At 38.4% G+C, this 18,583-nt stretch overlaps 1 pseudogene; it reads left to right on the top strand.

Annotated features, from left to right (window-relative positions):
* LOC101349899 (mitogen-activated protein kinase 3-like) overlaps positions 1–7,036 on the top strand; it is a 67,415-nt pseudogene extending 60,379 nt beyond the window's left edge.
* The last annotated feature ends 11,547 nt before the right edge of the window (positions 7,037–18,583 follow it).

Consider the following 18,583-nt stretch of genomic DNA (forward strand, 5'->3'; position numbering starts at 1 on the left):
CTGTATTCTCCATGAATTTTTCTATTTTTTCCTCATTTTTGTCTACTTTTTGCTTCAGCTCTTGGAGAATTCTCAGTATTAGGGATTTGAATTCCCTATCAGGTAGTTCTAGTGCCTTTTCTTCCACTGGAAAGTCATCTGGTGTTTTATTTTGGACGCCTACTGGAACCATCCTGTCCTGTTTTTGTAAATGTTTTGATAATGTCTGCTGTCTTTGGGGCATTCAGTAGTTATTTTTCTTGTTTTGATGGTAGATTTGTTTGTTTTGTCCATTTTTTTAAGAAAATTTGACTATGTCTGTGCAGGCGGGCTGTGTGTTCTTTGTTGTTTGCTCGCCTGTGGGCACAATACTTTTCGCCTCCTTCTCCAATTGGCAGGGTCAGTCACTCAGATATGGTATGGCAGGGCAGGTCTAGTTGAAGAGGAGTTACTGGGACAGGTTGTTTGTGGCACTTACTACAGCCACAAGTGCAGATCGGTAATCAGTGCAGGGCAGGTTCCAATAGGCTATGCCTGTGCTGCTTGGTGGTGTGATGTTCAGTGCACAGTGCAGGTAGGCAGGATGTATATGTGGAGCTAAGCTGGATATGGAAGAGAGGAGAGAGGATCAGGAGCCAAAAGCATACAAACAAACAAAAAAGAGTGCTAGGAGAGCTTGCCCTTGGAGTGGAGAGATGAAAGACTATGAAATGGAGAAAAACAAAAAGGCGAAGAGGAAGAAAAAAAGAAAAGAAAAGAATGAATAAATAAAAATCGGAAAGGGAAAAAAGCAGCAAAGTTCCCAGGTATCTCACTGGTGTGGCTATGAGGTCTGGGGAAGTTGTTCTCAGGTGTTTCAGTACAGCCCGGCTAGAAGGCGTAGATGTATACAATGCCAGGTATTCAGGGAAAAGAAAGAGAAGGACAATATAGAGAGATGAGAAACTGAGTAATGAAGAAAGAGAAAAAGGGGAAAGAAAACAAAATAAATTTTTAAAAAAAGAACAGGAAAAGCCCCTAAAAAAAAAACAAAAAAACCCAACAAAAAAAGAAATGCTCTCAGGGATCCTTCTGCACATTTGTGCAAGCTGAGGGGGTAGGTTCCAAGCCATGCAGCACCGCCTGGTCAGAACGGGCTCCCAACTCAAGAAAAGGAAAAGAAAACAAACATTTCAAAACAAACAAACGAACAAAAACCCCGGGATCCCATCAGCACGGCAACCCAGACCGGGAAGCAGTTCCACACTTGAACGGAGCTCTGCGGCCCCTCAGGAAGAAGCAAAGATGGTGCGTGGAGCCAGTTATCTGAGCGAAAGGAGGGGGAGGTGGTGAGAGGTAAGGAAGAAATCAAAAGAAGGGGAAAAAAAGCAACACCAGCAGCCAACAAATGGCACTCAGAGAGCCAGCTAGTGTGGGTTGGTGCAATCTAAGCAGCTGGTGCTTCCAGGACAAGAGACTGTGTCTGCAGGAATCAGAGGAGGCCGAGTGTGGGTGAAGAAGGTTAGTGGGTGGGAAAGTGTATATCACAAATTACCGAGCTCTGCAGCCCCTCAGGAAGAAGCAGAGATGGAGCATGGAGCCAGGTATTTGAGCGAAAGGAAGGGGAGGTGGTGAGAGGTAAGGAAGAAATCAAAAGAAGCTGAAAAAAGCAACACCAGCAGCCAACAAATGGCACTCAGAGAGCCGGCCTGTTCGGGTGGGTGGAATCCAAGCAGCCGGTGTTTCCCGGACAAGAGACTGTGGCCACGGGAAGCAGAGGAGGCCGAGTCGGGGTGAAGAAGGGTGGGGGGTGGGAAAGCATATATCGCAAATTACCAGTTGTTTTGTCTCGTGCTGGAAACTCCGTGAAGCTGCTTTCTCATACCTCCTGTTTGCTGGTCTTCGATAGGAGTCCAGGATGGCAGATCCATGCTGTGTTAGCTGATCGGGGACCTCTGCATGAATCTCTCCTTGCTCTCCATTCTCTGTCAGTTTTCTCACTCTGTTTGGTGCTTGGCTGAGTTTTTTATCTCTTCATTTGATGTTTTAGGGTTTCAGGATTGTTGTTTTCTCTGTTCGGCTTAGTTTTTCAGGTCTTTGCTGTGGAAGGATAGCGTGGTGCTTCTGCCTAGAGTGCCGTTTTGCCAGAAGTCTCTGTTGAGCATCTTTTAATGTGCTTATTGGCCATTTGTATATCTTCATTGAAGAAATATCTATTCAAATCCTTTGCCCATTTTTTTAAATTGTGTTATTTGTCTTTTTTAATATTGATTTGAAAGTGTTCTTTATATATTCTGGATACATGCTTTTATCAGATACATGATTTGCAAATATTTTCTACATTCTTTGAGTTGTCTTTGTATTTTTTCCATGATGTCTTTTGAAACACAAATATTTATAATTTTGATAATGTCCTATTTATCCAATTTTTCTTTTGTCCATCGTGTTTTTGACATCATGTCTAAGATCTATTTTTTTAATACAAGGTCATGACAATTCATGCCTATGTTTTCTTCTAACAATTTTATAGTCTTATCTATTATATTTAAGTCTATGATAGATTTTGAGTTAATTTTTTTATGTGGTGTGAGTTAGAGGGCAAACTTCATTCTTTTGCATGTGGCTATACACTGACCATACCATTTGTTCAACAGAATATTCTTTCTCCATTGAATTTTCTTGGCATTGTTATCGAAAATCAGTTGAGCATAAATGTATGAGTTTATTTCTGGACTCTCAATTTTACTCCTTTGATGAATATGTACACTGTTATCACAGTACCACACAGTCTTTATTATACCAGCTTTGTTTGGAAATTGAAAAGTGTGAATCCTCCAACTTTTTTCTTCTTTTTCAACATTGTTTGGAGTATTGTAGATCCCTTGTATTTCCATATGAATTTCAGGATGAGTTAGTCAATTTCTGCCAAAACAGGCAACTGAGATTTTGATAGAGATTGTGTTAACACTAGCTCAATTTGGGAAGTATTGCCATCTTAACAATGTAAGTTTTCTGATCCATGAACATGGGATGTCTTTCCATTTATTAGATATTCTTCAATTTCTTTCAATAAAGTTTTATAGTTTTCTGTTTAAAAGTCTTGCATTTCTTTTGTAAATTTATTCCATTCTCTTTGGTGGTATTTTAAATGGAATGATTTTTCTTAATTTCATTTTGTGATTGTTCTTAGGACAGTAAGAATAATATGTTTTTAGGACAATGTGACAAAAATGGATTCTAGGACCCTAAAGCCATGTCAAGAACATTCTTCCCAGCTCTACAAGTGGTTGTTAAATTTGCAAAGAATTTTGTGTCTTTCTATCAATGTTTCTCAGATAAAAATAGCACCTTATCACTGCCTAACTGGGACATTTTTTATACCAAGTATAACTGTATATACAGGAGCAATTTACTATATTCTTCATTCAGACAACAAAAAGGAATTGAGACTTTATTTTGTGCCAGGCATTGTTCTATGTGCTTATGATACATCAGCAGACAGGTAAAGATCAGTAACTTCATGGAGTGCTTCTTTTTCTGTGGGCAGAACTGGTTCAAATTTTGAGAGAAGAAAATGATTATTGTTATTGTTGTTAAGTGTCGTTGAGTCAATTCCAACTTATAGTGACACTATGTACAACAGAATGAAACACTGACCAGTCCTGTGACATCCTCACAATGGTTGCTATGTTTGAGTCCATTGTGGCAGCCACTGTGTCAATCCATCTCATTGAGGGTCTTCCTCTTTTTCACTAACCGTTTACTTTGCCAATTATGTCCTTCTCCAGGGGCTGGTACCCCCTAATATCATGTCCAAAGTATGTGAGACAAAGTCTTGCCATTCTAGCTTCTAAGGAGCATTCTGACTGTACTTCTTCCAAGAAAGATTTGTTCATTCTTTTGCCAGTCCATGGTATAGTCAATATTATTTGTCAACACCATAATTCAAAGGCATCAATTTTTCTTTAAACTTCCTTATTCATTGTCCAGCTTTCACAGGCATATGAAGCAATTACAAATATCATGGCATGCCTTAGTCCTGAAAGTGTCATCTTTGCTTTTTAACACTTTAAAGAAGTCTTTTGCAGCAGATTTGCCCAATGCATATGTCGTTTGATTTCTTGATTACTGCTTCCATAGGCATTGATTTCAGATCCAAGTAAAAAAAAAAAATCCTTGACAAAGTCAATCTTTTCTCTGGTTGTCATGATGTTGCTAAATGATTATTAAGGATCATATTTTGTTTTTAAGATTTCGCTTTTAACATAACAAGGATTTTAAACAAGGATCTTGATCTAAGATACTGAACAAAGTAACAGGCTGAAATTTGCCATGGATGTAATTATGGTATATACATACACATTGTTTATTAACTCATTTAATTGTATTTACTAAGGCCTAAAGGATCAAGGCCTATGTCAAGTGCTGTTTAAGACATGGACCCTTCTTCAAGTGGTTTAAACATTAAAACTGGAGCTGTATAGCTAGCAAACAGTACTGCTAGATGGTATATGATAAGTACTAATAAGATGCCAAGCAATTTTGAAGTTGAGTGATCACATCCAGCTATTAGAGGTGGTGGAATTTAACTTCAGAATGAATAAGATGGTGCTGCATTGTAAAAGGGTAATTATATATATACATATAGATATAAAAGCAAAAACCAAACCCATTGCTGTCTAGTCGATTCCAACTCATAGCAACCCTATAGGACAGGGTAGAACTACCCCAGAGAGTTTTCAAGGAGCGCCTGGTAGATTCTAATGCCAACCTTTGGTTAGCAGCCGTAGGACTCAACCACTACTCCACCAGGATTTCCATATATATATATATATATATATGTATATATATATGTATATATAAATATAAATAAAACCCGTTGAGTCAATTCTGACTCATAACAACTCTATGGGACAGAGTAGAACTTCCCTGTAGGGTTTCCAAGGAGCAGCTAGTGGATTTGAACTGCCATCCTTTCAGTTAGTAGCTGAACTCTTAACCACTGTGCTGTCTGTCAGTTTGTCCTACTGTGGTGGCTTACATGTTGCTGTGATACTGGAAGCTTTTCCCCAGATACTTCAAATACTAGCAGGGTCACCCTTGGTGGACAGGTTTCAGCAGAGATTCCCGGCTAAGACAGACTAGGAAGAAAGGCCTGGCAGTCTGTTTTTGAAAAAATTGGCCAGTGAAAACCTCCTGAATAACATTGGAACATTGTCTGATACAGTGCCAGAAGATGAGACCCTCGGGTCGGAAGACAGTCAAAATACGACTGGAGAAGAGCTGCCTCCTCGAAGTGGAGTCAACCATAATGATGTGGATGGAATCAAGCTTTCGTGACCTTAATTCTCTGAGGTGGCATGACTCAAAATGAGAAGAAACAACTGCAAACATCCATTAACACTCGGGATGTGGAATGTACGAAATATGAATCTAGGAAAATTGGAAGTCCTAAAAAAATTAAATGGAACGTATAAACATCACTATCATAGGCATTAGTGAGCTGAAATGGACTGATATTTGCCATTTTGAGTCAGATAGTCATATGGTCTACTATGCCGGGTATGACAAATTGAAGAGGAATGACATCTTATGCATTGTCAAAAAGAACATTTCAAGATCTATCCTGAAGTACAACGGTGTCAGTGATAGAATCATATCCATACGCCTACGAGGAATATCAGTTAATACGACTATTACTCGAAATTACACACCAAACACTAAGGCCAAAGATGAAGAAGTTAAAGATTTTTACCAACTTCTGCAGTCTGAAACTGATCAAACATGTACTCAAAATGTGTTGATAATTACTGGCTTTTGGAATTCGGAAGTTGGAAACAAAGGCTTGGGCATCTTGGGGCGGGTTGGCTGGGACCCGGCAGGAGGCTTCTTGATTACAGGGCAGGTGGGAAGGGGCAGGGCCTCAGGCACAGTGGTAGGGGAGGAAGGAGGGCTGGAGGGAGGGATGGGAGGAGTGGAGATGGCAACTCGGGTGACTGAGGTGGGCAGGGAGCCCTGGGGGAGCTGATGGGGTTTGCCTGGGAGTCATAGAGATAGTGAAGGGGCAGCTATTTGTCGTGGGCTCTTAGCTGCGGTACATTGGGGAGAGCATGTATGGCATGGTCAGCTCAGTTTACGACCACATGCGCAAGACTCTTTTGACCATCAAGATCAGACCTACTGCCAGCGCACCTGCAGGAGATCCAGATCTTGCTGCGTTTCTGCCGTGAGAATGTCATCGGCATTCGAGACATTCTGCGGGCACCCACCCTGCAAGCCATGAGGGATGTCTACACTGTACAGGACCTAATGAAGACAGACCTGTACAAGTTGCTCAAAAGCCAGCAGCTGAGCAATGACCACATACATCTGCTACTTCCTCTACCTGATGCTGCCGGGCCTCAAGTATATCTGCTCGGCCACCGTGCTGCACTGAGACCTAAAGCCCTTCAACCTGTTCATCAACACCACCTGTGACGTTAAAAATCTGTGATTTTGGCCTGGCACAGATCTCCAATCCTGAGCACGACCACACCAGCTTCTTGACAGAATACATGGCTACACGCTGGTACCAGGCACCAGAGGTCATGTTCAACTCCAAGGGCTACTCCAAGTCCATTGACATCTGATCTGTGGCTTGCATCCTGGCTAAGATGCTCTCCAACTGGCCCATCTTCCCTGGCAAGCACTACCTGGATGAGCTCAACCACATTCTGAGTATTCTGGGCTCCCCATCCCAGGAGGACTTGAATTGTGTCATCAACATGAAGGCCTGAAACTACCTATAGTATCTGCCCTCCAAAAACAAGGTGGCCTGGGGCAAACTCTTTCCCATGTCAGACCCCAAAGCCCTTGAACTGATGGACCAGATGTTGACCTTTATCTCCAACAAATGGATCACAGTGAAGGAAGCATTGGCCCACCCCTACCCGGAGCAGTACTACAACCCAACAAATGAGCCTGTGGCTGAGGAGCCCTTCACTTTTTATACGGAGCTGATCTACCCAAGGAATAACTGAAGGCGCTCATCTTCCAGGAAACAAGCCACTTCCAGCCTGGGGCACTAGAAGCCACTTAACCTGGATGAATGCCCCTCTTCCCTGGGGCCCAGCCCTGCCTCCTGTCTGCCCTTCTCCTGCTGGACTGTTAGGAAATGGACAGTGTGCCCAGCCCAGACACTGGCAGCCCTGGCCAGAGCAGAGGGTGGGCCTGGCCACCTTATCTCCCTGTGCTTTGACTACATGCTTCAGGCAGGCCAAGGCCTTTCTCCCTTTCTCCCCCTCCAAGGCCTGAGGGACTCAGGCAACCCTAAAGCAAACTGCCCCACCCCCTTGCTCTTCTTGCATTTACTCCAGCTATCTCAGTCTCTGGTAGTTCTGGAATCAAAGGGCTTTGACTGTCCCACCACTTACTAAGGAGCAGCCAAGGAATGGAGGCATTGAGTAGGCACTCCTGGCTAGCCTTGTTCCACTGAATTCATCAAAATCCCACACCACATTCCCTGAAGGAACATTCTTAAATCTCAAGGGCTAGTATCCCTGAGGAGCAGGGTCCAAGCCTCAGCCCCCTCTCCCGCAAAGATACCACAGTTAATGCCTTGCTGCTTCTGTGTGGGGGTGATCAGAAGTGGGGGGGGACACATGACAATATAGAAATGTGTACATGGGAAGAAACAAAAAGAAGAAGAAGAAGGATTGGTAGTTGGAAAATACGGCCTTGGTGATAGAAACAACACTGGACATTGCATGATAGAATTTTGCAAGACCAACAACTTCTTCATTGCAAATACCTTTTTTCACCAACATAAATGGCAACTATACACTTAGACCTCACAAGATGGAAAACACAGGAATCAAATCGACTACATCTGTGGAAAGAGATGATGGAAAAGATGAAAATCATCAGTCAGAACAAGGCCAGGGGCTGACTGTGGAACAGAATATCAATTGCTCATATACAAGTTGAAGTTGAAGTTGAAGAAAATTAGAACAAGTCTACAAGAGCCCAAATAAGACCTAACTATAGTCCACCTGCATTTAGAGACCATCTCAAGAATAGATTTGATGCATTGAACACTAATGACCGAAGACCAGACCAGTTGTGGAATGACATCAAGGATATCACATATGAAGAAAGCAAGAGGTGATTAAAAAGACAGGAAAGAAATAAAAGACCAAAATGGATGTCAGAAGAGACTGTGAAACTTGCTTTTGAATGTAGAGTATTTAAGTGAAATGAAGCAATGATGAAGTAAAAGATTTCAAAGGATGGCTCGAGATGACAATGTAAAGTATTATAATGAAATGTGCAAAGTCCTGGAGATAAAAAACCAAAAGGGAAGAATACACTTGACATTTCTCAAACTAAAAGAACTAAAGAGAAAATTCAAGTCTCGAGTTGCAATATTGAAGGATTCTACCAGGAAAATATTAAACGTTGCAGGATGCATCAAAAGAAGATGGAAGGAATACACAGAGTCACTGTACCAAAAGAATTGGTTGACATTCAACCGTTTCAGAAGGTAGCATTTGATCAAGAACCAATGGTACCAAAGGAAAAGTGGAAGCTGCACTGAAACCATTGGTGAAAAACAAGGCTCCAGGAATTGGCAGAATACCAACTGAGATGTTTCAACAAATGGAGGCAGTGCTGGAGGTGCTCACTCGTCTGTGCCAAGAAATTTGGAAGACAGCTACCTGGCCAACCGACTGGAAGACATCCATATTTGTACTCATTCCAAAGAAAGGTGATACAACAGAAGGTGGATATTATAAAAAAAATCATTAATATCATATACAAGTAAAATTTTGCTGAAGAACATTTAAAAGTGGTGAGGAACATGTACATAGATCAAGAGGCAGTCATTCGAATCCAACAAGCAAAGACCACATGATTTAAAGTCAATAAAGGTGTGTGTCTGGGTTGTATCCTTTTACCATACACCATACTTATTTAATCTGTATACTGAACAAATAATCCTAGAAATGGGACTATATGAAGAAGAATTAAACATCAGGACTGGAGGAAGACTCATTAACAACCTGCAATATGCAGATGACACAGTCGTCCTTGCTGAAAGTGAAGAGGACTTGAAACACTTACTGATGAAGATCAGAGACTACAGCCTTCAGTATGGATTGTACCTGAACATAAAGAAAACTAAAATCCTCACAACTGAACACATAAGCAACATCATGTAAATGGAGAAAAATTGAAGTTGTCAAGGATTTTATTTTACTTGGATCCACAATCAATGCCCATGCAAGCAGCAGTCAAGAAATCAAATGACACATTGCATTGGGCAAATCTCCTGCAAAAGATCTCCTTAAAGTGTTAAAATGCAAAGTTGTCACATTAAGGACTAAGGTGCATCTGACCCAAGCCATGGTGTTTTCAGTTGCCACATATGGGTGTGAAAGCTGGACAGTGAATAAGGAAGACCGAAGAAGAACTGATGCCTTAGAATCATGGTGTTGGTGAAGAATATTGAATATACCATGGACTGCCAAAAGAATGAACAAATCTGTCTTGGCAGAAGTATAGCCAGAATGCTCAATGCTCATTAGATGTAAGGATGGTGAGACTTCATTTCACATACTTTGGGCATGTTATCAGGAGGGACCAGTCCCTGGAGAAAGACATCATGCTTGGTAAAGTAGAGTGTCAGTGAAAAAGCAGAAGACCCTCAACAAGATGGATTGATACACTGGCTGCAACAATAAGCTCAAGAATAACAATGATTCTGAGGATGGTGCTGGACTGGGCAGTGTTTTGTTTTGTTGTACATAGGGTCGCTATGAGTTGGAACCGACTTGACGGCACCTAACAACAGCAACATATATACGTATCTTACCTAGGTAGTCTGATTTAATTCTATATGCAAAGAAAGAGAAGAAGAAGAAGAATGAGGAAGAAGAAGAGTTAGTAAAAAGAGGAGAAGAAAAAGAAGATAAACAGAAGAATATGAAGAAAAGGATGAAAAACAGGAGAACAGTGACGAAAGCCTGGGAATGAAAGAGAGAGAACAACTAAATTTTTTTTTCCCATATATATGTTACTCACTGAACTAAACATTCTTCAGGCATTACCCTCCTTTTTTGTTCACAAAAGTCCTAGGAAAAAAGCATTATTATAATCTCTGGTTTATAGATGAGGCCTAGATAGGTTAAGTAATTTATCCAAAGTCATACATTTAAACAGCCAACAAGGCAAAGGTTGACCCTATGCCTATATGGGTGCAAGGTCCATATTTCTTAGAGCAGAAAGATCACTGAGTGATAGAGTTTAAGACAATGAGAAAAATAACCTTCACAAAATTTTGGAGAATCCTTATCAATCATATCCAAGTCAGGAGCTAGTGAATGAGATCACAAAGCAAAGCCCTTATCCATTAGTTTTTTACTTTTCTACTCCAAGCACCTAGTAGAGTGCCAATCATATTGTAAAGGTTTAATTGTATTTTAAATCCAATGATAATTTTAAAAGATTATTAGAAAAGTGATCTAAAAATAGGAAGTAAGAAAGCTTACTTTCTTAACAGAAACAAAGAAAACAAAAAAAAAAAAAATAGTGAAGACTGCTCAATGCCACAGACACTGCAAAAAAAAAAAAAAAGATTAAGAAAGACTGCTATATTCAGCATATAAAAGACTTTTCATTCTCTTAATGGTGTTATTATCAATTGTTTTTATTTCCTTAATCACTTTTGTTAAGGAGAATTTTACATGTAAAACTGGACCAGGTAGAGGGTACAATTGGATGAATTTTGACAGTTGAAAACACCTATGAACCACCACAAACAAAACAGAGAGTGGTTTCTTCATCCCCAAAATAGTCCTTCGTATAATGGTGTCTTCTAATTAACAGAAATACTTAGTTTTAATTTACTCTAATTTTGATGAATACAATTTATTTTCATGAGTAGAATTACTTAGTTTTAATGTAGTCCAATGTATCAATCTCTTCCTTTATAGTTGGCCTTGTGCTGTGTTTAAGAAACCTTTCTGTATTCCAAATTCATGAAAAAAATTCTCACGTTACCTTTAAAAGATTTAGTGTTTTGATATTCACAGTAATCTACATGGGATCCAACTATCCCTCAGCTGTAGAAATTAGATAAAAATAAAGTGTTTACAGCTATTTGAGTATCTAATATTGAAAAGGCTGACCATATCTAGCGTTGGTGAGCATGTGGAGCAACTGGAACTCTTCCACACTACCGGTAGGATTGTAAATAGCCCATAACCACTTAGAAAAACAATTTTCAGTTTCTTAAAATAGTTAGACATATACCAGCCATATGCCCCAGTTATTCCAGTTCTAGGTTTTTACCAAGAATAAATGAAAGGCTGTGTCCTTACAAAGACTTAAACAGGAATGTTTATAGCAACTTTATTTATAATAGATAAAATCTTTGATTAGCTAAAACCTAAACAACCCAAATGTCCATCAATAGATGAATGGAAAAGCAAATCTGGTATATCCATAATGTGTAATATTTTATTTAGAATTAAAAAGGAATAAATCTTTTCTTTGAATTATTCTTAAAATAATTATATTGTGATAGAAGGCAGACATAAGTACATACTATATGGTTCCATTTATATAATATTTATGAAAATACCAACTATAGTAATAGAATGCAGATCAGCAGTTGTTCAGGGATGGGGTAGAGTGGGTCATAAGGAAAAAATTATAAGGGAGCACTAGGAAACTTTTTGGGTGATGAACATATTCATCATCTTGATGTTGTGACAGTTTCATAGGTGTATGCATATGTTAAAACCTATTAAATTATATACTTAAAACATGCACAGTTCATAGTACATCAGTTATACCTTAATAAAGCTGTGAAAAATAGTTATATTGTATATATTCATTCAACGGAACACTAAATAGCAATGAAAATAAGTAAACTACAGATCTATGCAGCAAAATAGGTGACTCTTACAGTGGTAAGCAATAGAATCTAGGCATTAAAAAATACAGAGTCTGAATCCATTTAATGTGCAATCCAAGAACTAATCTATGACATTAAAAGTTACGACTGTTTTAACCTTTTGGTAGGAAGGAAGAGGTATAGCTTGTGAAAGAGTATAGGAGGAGGTTCTCAATAGATGAAAATGTCCTGTTTCTTTTTCTTTAAAATAATATTTTATTGTGTTATCAGTGAAAGTTTACACAGCAAGTTAGGTTCCCGTTTAACAATTACTACACGTATTGTTCAGAAACACTGGTTACATTTTTCACAATGCTTTAACATTCTCATTAGTTTCCTTCTAAATGTTTCCCTTCCAGTAATCTGGTTTCCCTGTCCCCTTACCCTATCATTTTTGCTTTAGAGTAATTGTTGACCATTTGGTCTCACATAGATGGTTTTTTAAAGAAAATATCCTATTTCTTGACTGTGGTGGTGTTTATGTGGCAGTTTGCTTTGTAACAGTTCATTTACATTTATGTTGAACATTATGCTTGTTTTGTGCACTTTAGTACATTATACTTCGATTACAATATAGGTATATATTACAAACAAAAAACAAACAGATGCCATGAAGGACCTTTGTTGAGACTATTTCAACAGAGTGATGTAGACGGAAGTCATATCACAAAGAATGGGGAAATAGAAATTGTAAATAGCAAATATAAGCAATTTTTTCAAGATGTACTTGAAATATAATGGAAAAACATGGGATAAAAGTCAAGGATTTAATAGTACTTTAAAAATTAAAAGGAGTCCTTGTGGCATTGGAGAGACCGAGACAATATGATATAGTGATTAAGTGCATGTGCTAGGGAATCAGCCATCCTTCAGTACAAATTCTGGCTCTATACCTTACTAGTTAGGACTTCGAGAATTTATTTAACTCATTTTTCCTCAAATATATAGTAGGGATAATAATATGCGCTTCTCACAACAGTTTTGAGGATTAAATGAGACACTATAGAGCTTAGCATGGAGCACAACACCTACTAAGCTCTTAAAAAGTGTCAGCAATAATTTAATTGTAATGAAAATTACTTGTAATTGGAGAAAGAAATTGTTGCAAAGGGATTATGAGAGTTGATTAGAACTCAGACTTGGCCCCTGCCAGGATGCTGCTGAGAGACAGAAAAACAAGCAGAGAGATTGGCATTCATGCAGGGATGGAGTGACAAAATGTGAGACTGATGTTGTGAGATAGAAGGTTGTAGGGCAGGAGGCTAAAGAGCTGAGCTGAAAACCTCTGAAGGGCAGATTTAAGTCTTCAATTCCTTCCCAGTCTTTAAGCGCCTAGGAGACAAAGACCCACCAAGCTCTTAGCTGAAACCCCTGGAGGGCCACGTGTTAGGAACAGGGGCAAAGGAGAGGTAAACTAAGTCTTAACAAAATTACAACCCAGACCAGAAACAGCTTAATCCCTGATCGAAGTCAGGTTATCAATATGAATTTGAGCCCTAGTGGAGCAGTGTTAAAGCAAGCTACTGCTAACTGAAGGGTCACTGGTTCGAAACCACCAACGGCTCTGAGGGAGAAAGATGTGGCAGTCTGCTTCCATAGAGATTTACAGCCTTGGAAACCCCATGGGGTCACTGTGAGTCGGAATCCACTCAGCAGCAGCAGGTTTCATTTGGTTAATAGAGAAAAGGTGAATTCTCTCTGGTGAAAGATAATATCATATGGATTTTCTATGCTCCTTTTATACACAAGACCTAGTATATAACAAAAATATTACTAGACATACAAAAATGAATGACCAAATGATTAACAATTAAAAGAAAAAATAGACAATAGAGACAGATCAACAGATTGTCCAGACCACTGATAATCCAGACAGACAATATAGATTAGCAAACAAGAATTGTAAACTATGAGTAATAGTAGAGAAAAAGAGGGAGAAGATAAATAATAAAAATAATATAAAATATATATTTTAAATAAAATATATAAAAATAATAACAAAACTAGATAGAATGAAAGACAAATTTTTAAATATATTAAAAAGCAATAAAGCAAATGGAGAAACTGAGAGGCTCAAACATATAACTAATAAAAATTCTAGCCAAAGAAAATAATCAAAAATCAGTATTTGAAAGTAAAAAAAAACTGAGAATTTTCCAATCTAGAGTAAAAAAAAGTTTTCAGATCAAAAGTGTGCTCTGAGAATCAAGAAGAATTAATAAAATTTTAGGTTTTTAGGTATATAATACCTAGACACATTGTATAAAAAACATGAAGGAGTAACAGAAAATCTTAAAAAGTATGAGAAAGAAAAAGGTACATTTCCTATGAAAGACTAACAAACTAACAACAATCTAAAAGCAATAATAGGTGTCTGAAATCAATGGAGTAATTACTTCCAAGTGCAGAGGGGAAAAAAATGACAATTCTGAATTTTAAACACAAATGCATTTTCGTTCATAAATTAGGACAGACTAAAAAGATTTTAAGATACACAATAATTAGGATGAAGAAATATAAATAAAAATATATTACTCTCATATACACACACAACATTGAAAAAATTATCACATGCTAGGTCACAAAGGAAGTTTTAATACATTTTAGAGAATGGAAGTCATATAGAGCATTGTCATGGTTTGAATTATGTCCCCCAAAAAATGTGTGTATCTGTTTGACTAGGCCATGATTCCTGGTACTGTGTGATTTTCCTGTATGTTGTAAACCTGCCTCTATGATGTTAATGAGGGAGATGGGTGGCAGTTGCGTTAGTAAGGCAGGACCTGATCTACAAGACTGGATTGTGTCCTGAGGCAATCTCTTGAGATGTAAAAGACAGAAGAGAGCAGTGAGACAGGGGGACCTCATACCATCAAGAAAGCACTGCCAGGAGCAGAACGTGTCCTTTGGCCAGGGGTCCCTGCTTGGAGAAGCTCCTAGTCCAGGGGAACACTGATGAGAAGGCCGACAGAGAGAGAAAGACTTTCCCTGGAGCTGACACCCCGAATTTGGACTTTTAGCCTACTTTGACTGTGAGGAAATAAACTTCTCTTCATTAAAACCATCCACTTGTGGTATTTCTGTTATAGCAGCACTAGATGACTAAGACAAGCATGGTCACCAATCATAAGACAATTTAAATAAGAATAAAAAAATTGAAAGATAGTTGAAAATACTCTATATGTTTTGAAACTAAAAAATGGATTCCCAAGTGAATTATAAATTAAAGAGGAAATTACAATGGAAATGTCTAAATATTTATAAATAAGCCCCAAAGCTTGTGAGATACAACTGAAGCAAATCTTAGATGGAAAGTTACAGACAAATGCATTTATTTAAAAAATTAGATTTAAAAAGATTTAAAAACTAATGAGTTGATTACTCATCTCAGTGAATTACAAATTCTAAACCTAAATAACATAGAATGAATTAAAAATCAAAACAAAAGCAGAGAGAAATAAAATAGAAAGACTAAACCAAAGAATTGGCATACAAAAACTACTTGTTTGAAGAATTTAAGCACAAAAAAGCATAAATCTTAAACAGAATAGGCTTATAAAGTCAACTAAATTAAAATTAAGCCCTTCTATTCAATAATGGGAAACCCTGGTGGTATAGTGGTTAAGAGCTATGGCTGCTAACCATAAGGTCGGCACTTTGCATCCCCCAGCTACTCCCTGGAAACCCTCTGGGGCAGTTCTACTCTGTCCTCTAATTAAATATATGAACACAACCTTAATTCCCATCAAAAAGGAAATTGATTAAATAATCGTTGTTGTTGTTAGGTGCCCTAGAGTTGACTCCAACTCATAGCAACCCCATGCATAACAAAACAAAACACTATCTTGTCCTGGGCGGTCCTCACAGTCACTGTTATGTTTGAGCCCATTGTTGCAACCACTGTGTCAATCTATCTCCTTGAGGGTCTTCCTCTTTTTGCTTACCCTCTACTTTACCAAGCATGAGGCCCTTCTCCAGAGGGATCCCTCCTGACAACATGTCCAAAGTTAGCAAGATGTAGTCTCACTATCCTTCTTTTCTGAGGAGCATTATGGCTGTACTTCTTCCAAGACAGATTTGTTCATTCTTCTGGCAGTCCATGGTAATTCAACATTCTTGACCAATACCATAATTCAAAGACATCAATTCTTCAGTCTTCCTTATTCATTGTCCAGCTTTCACATGCATATGAAGCAATTGAAAACACCATGGCTTGGGTCAGGCCCACCTGAGTCCTCAAGGTGACATCTCTGCTTTTCAATGCTTTAAAGAGGTCCTTTGTAGCAGACATGCCGAATGCAATACTTGTTTGATTTCTTAACTTCTGCTTCCATGGGCATTGATTGTGGATCCAATTAAAAGGAAATCTTTGACAACTTCAATCTTTTCTCTGTTTATCATGATGTTGCTTATTGGTCCAGTGGTGAGGATTTTTTTTTTTTTTTTTTATGTTGAGGTGTAATCCCTACTGAAGGCTGTAGTCTTTTTGATCTTCATCAGTAAGTGTTCCAAGTCCTCTTCACTTTCAGCAAGCAAGGTTGCATCATCTGTATATTGCAGATTGTTAATGAGTCTTCCTCCAATCCTGATGCCACGTTCTTCTTCATATACCCCAGCTTTTAGGATTATCTGCTCAGCATAAAGATTGAACAAATATGGTAAAAGGATACAACCCTGACATGTACCCTCGTTCTGTGTGAATGACTGCTTCTTGATCTATGTACAGGTTCCACACAAGCACAATTAAGTGCTCTGGAATTCCCATTCTTCCCAAAGTTATCCATAATTTGTTATGATCCACACAAGGTTAATAAAACACTAGTAAACATCTTTCTGGTATTCTCTGCTTTCAGCCAGGATCCATCTAACATGTGCATTGATATCCCTCATCCACATTCTCTTCTGAATCTGGCTTGAATTTCTGGCAGTTCCCTGTGGATGTACTGCTACAACAGTTTTTGAATTATCTTCAGCATAATTTTACTTGCATATGGTACTAACGATATTGTTCAATAATTTCTGTACTCAGTTACATCGTGTTTCTTTGGAATGGGCACATACAGGTATCTCTTCCAGTAGGTTGGCCAGGCAGCTGTCTTCCAAATTTCTTGGCATAGATGAGTAAGCACCTCCAGTGCTGCATCCATTTGTTGAAACATCTCAATTGGTAATCCATCAATTCCTGGAGGCTTTTTTTTCGCCAATGCCTTCAGTGCAGCTTGGACTTCTTCCTTCAATATCATCCATTCTTGATCATATACTACCTCCTGAAATGGTTTAATACTGACCAATTCTTTATGGTACAGTGATTCTGTGTATTCCTTACATCTTCTTTTGATGTTTCCTGCCTCATTCAACTTTTTGCCCATAGAAGACTTGAACATTGCAACTCAAGGTATGAATTTTTCCTTCAGTTCCTTCAGCTTGCAAAACGCAATCATGTTCTTACCTTTTGGTTTTCTAACTCCAAGTATTTGTGCATTTCATTATAATACTTTACTTTGTCTTCTGGAGATGCCTTTTCAAATCTTCTGTTCAGCTCTTTTACTTCATCATTTCTTCCATTCTTCGTCTATGTTCAAGAGCAAGTTTCAGAGTCTCTTTTGACTTCCATTTTGTTCTTTTCCGTCTTTTTAATGAACTTTTGGTTTCTTCATATATAATGTCCTTGATGTCATCCCACAAGTCATCTGGCCTTCTTTCATTAGTGTTCGGTGTGTCAAATTTATTCTTGAATGGTCTCTAAATTCAGGTGGGATGTACTCAAGGTTGTACTTTGGCTCTCAAGGACTTAGTTTACTTCAGCTTCTACTTTATTATAGTATATTCATATTATGGAATATTATGCAATAGTGAGAAGGAAATAAATTTATATGTAACAAGACACACACACACATGAACAGTTGCCATGGAGACAACAACGACTCATGGTGACCCATGTGTGTTAGAGTAGAACTTTGCTCTACAGTGTTTTCAGTGTTGATTTTTTATAAGCAGATTGCCAGGTCTTTTCTTCCGGGACACTTCTGGGTGTACCCAAACCTCTAACCTTTTAGTTAGTAGCTAAGTGCATTAAGTGTTTGCGTCACCTAGGGACTCCTATAACAATGTGGATTATCATAAATATAATAGTAAGAAAAAAATCAAATTACAAAAATATATATCCAGGATGATACCACTTATGTAACATGGAAATGGTACTATATATTGTATAAAGAAACACACACATGTTTTATTTGTACGAAAACTTGCATGGGGATGTTATTCACCACATTTAGGATAGTAATTACCTTTTTGAAGAGAGGTAAGAAAATGGGATGGGAGAGGAGAACACAGAGCTGTACTCTGCACATGACTCTAATTGCCATGGATATTTTTGTTCATTTAAGTAAAAAATCTAGTCAAATATGATAAAATACAAAAATTTATTAAAGCTGGGTAAGTAGTACATGAATGTTCTTTAAATTAGTCTCTATGTGGCTTCCAGCAACATGGCGCTCTAGGCAGAAGGACCACGCCATACCTCCACAGCAAAGATCCAAAAAACTAAGCCAAACAGAGAAAACAGCAATCCTGAAACCCTAAAACATCAAATGAAGAGATAAAGAGCTCAGCCAAGCACCAAATGGAGTGGGAAAACTGACAGAGAACAGAGAGCGAGGAGAATTTCATGCAGAGGGCCCCTAT

This window comes from Trichechus manatus, unplaced genomic scaffold (genome assembly GCF_000243295.1).
Source record: "Trichechus manatus latirostris isolate Lorelei unplaced genomic scaffold, TriManLat1.0 scaffold00082, whole genome shotgun sequence".
Taxonomy (NCBI): domain Eukaryota; kingdom Metazoa; phylum Chordata; class Mammalia; order Sirenia; family Trichechidae; genus Trichechus; species Trichechus manatus.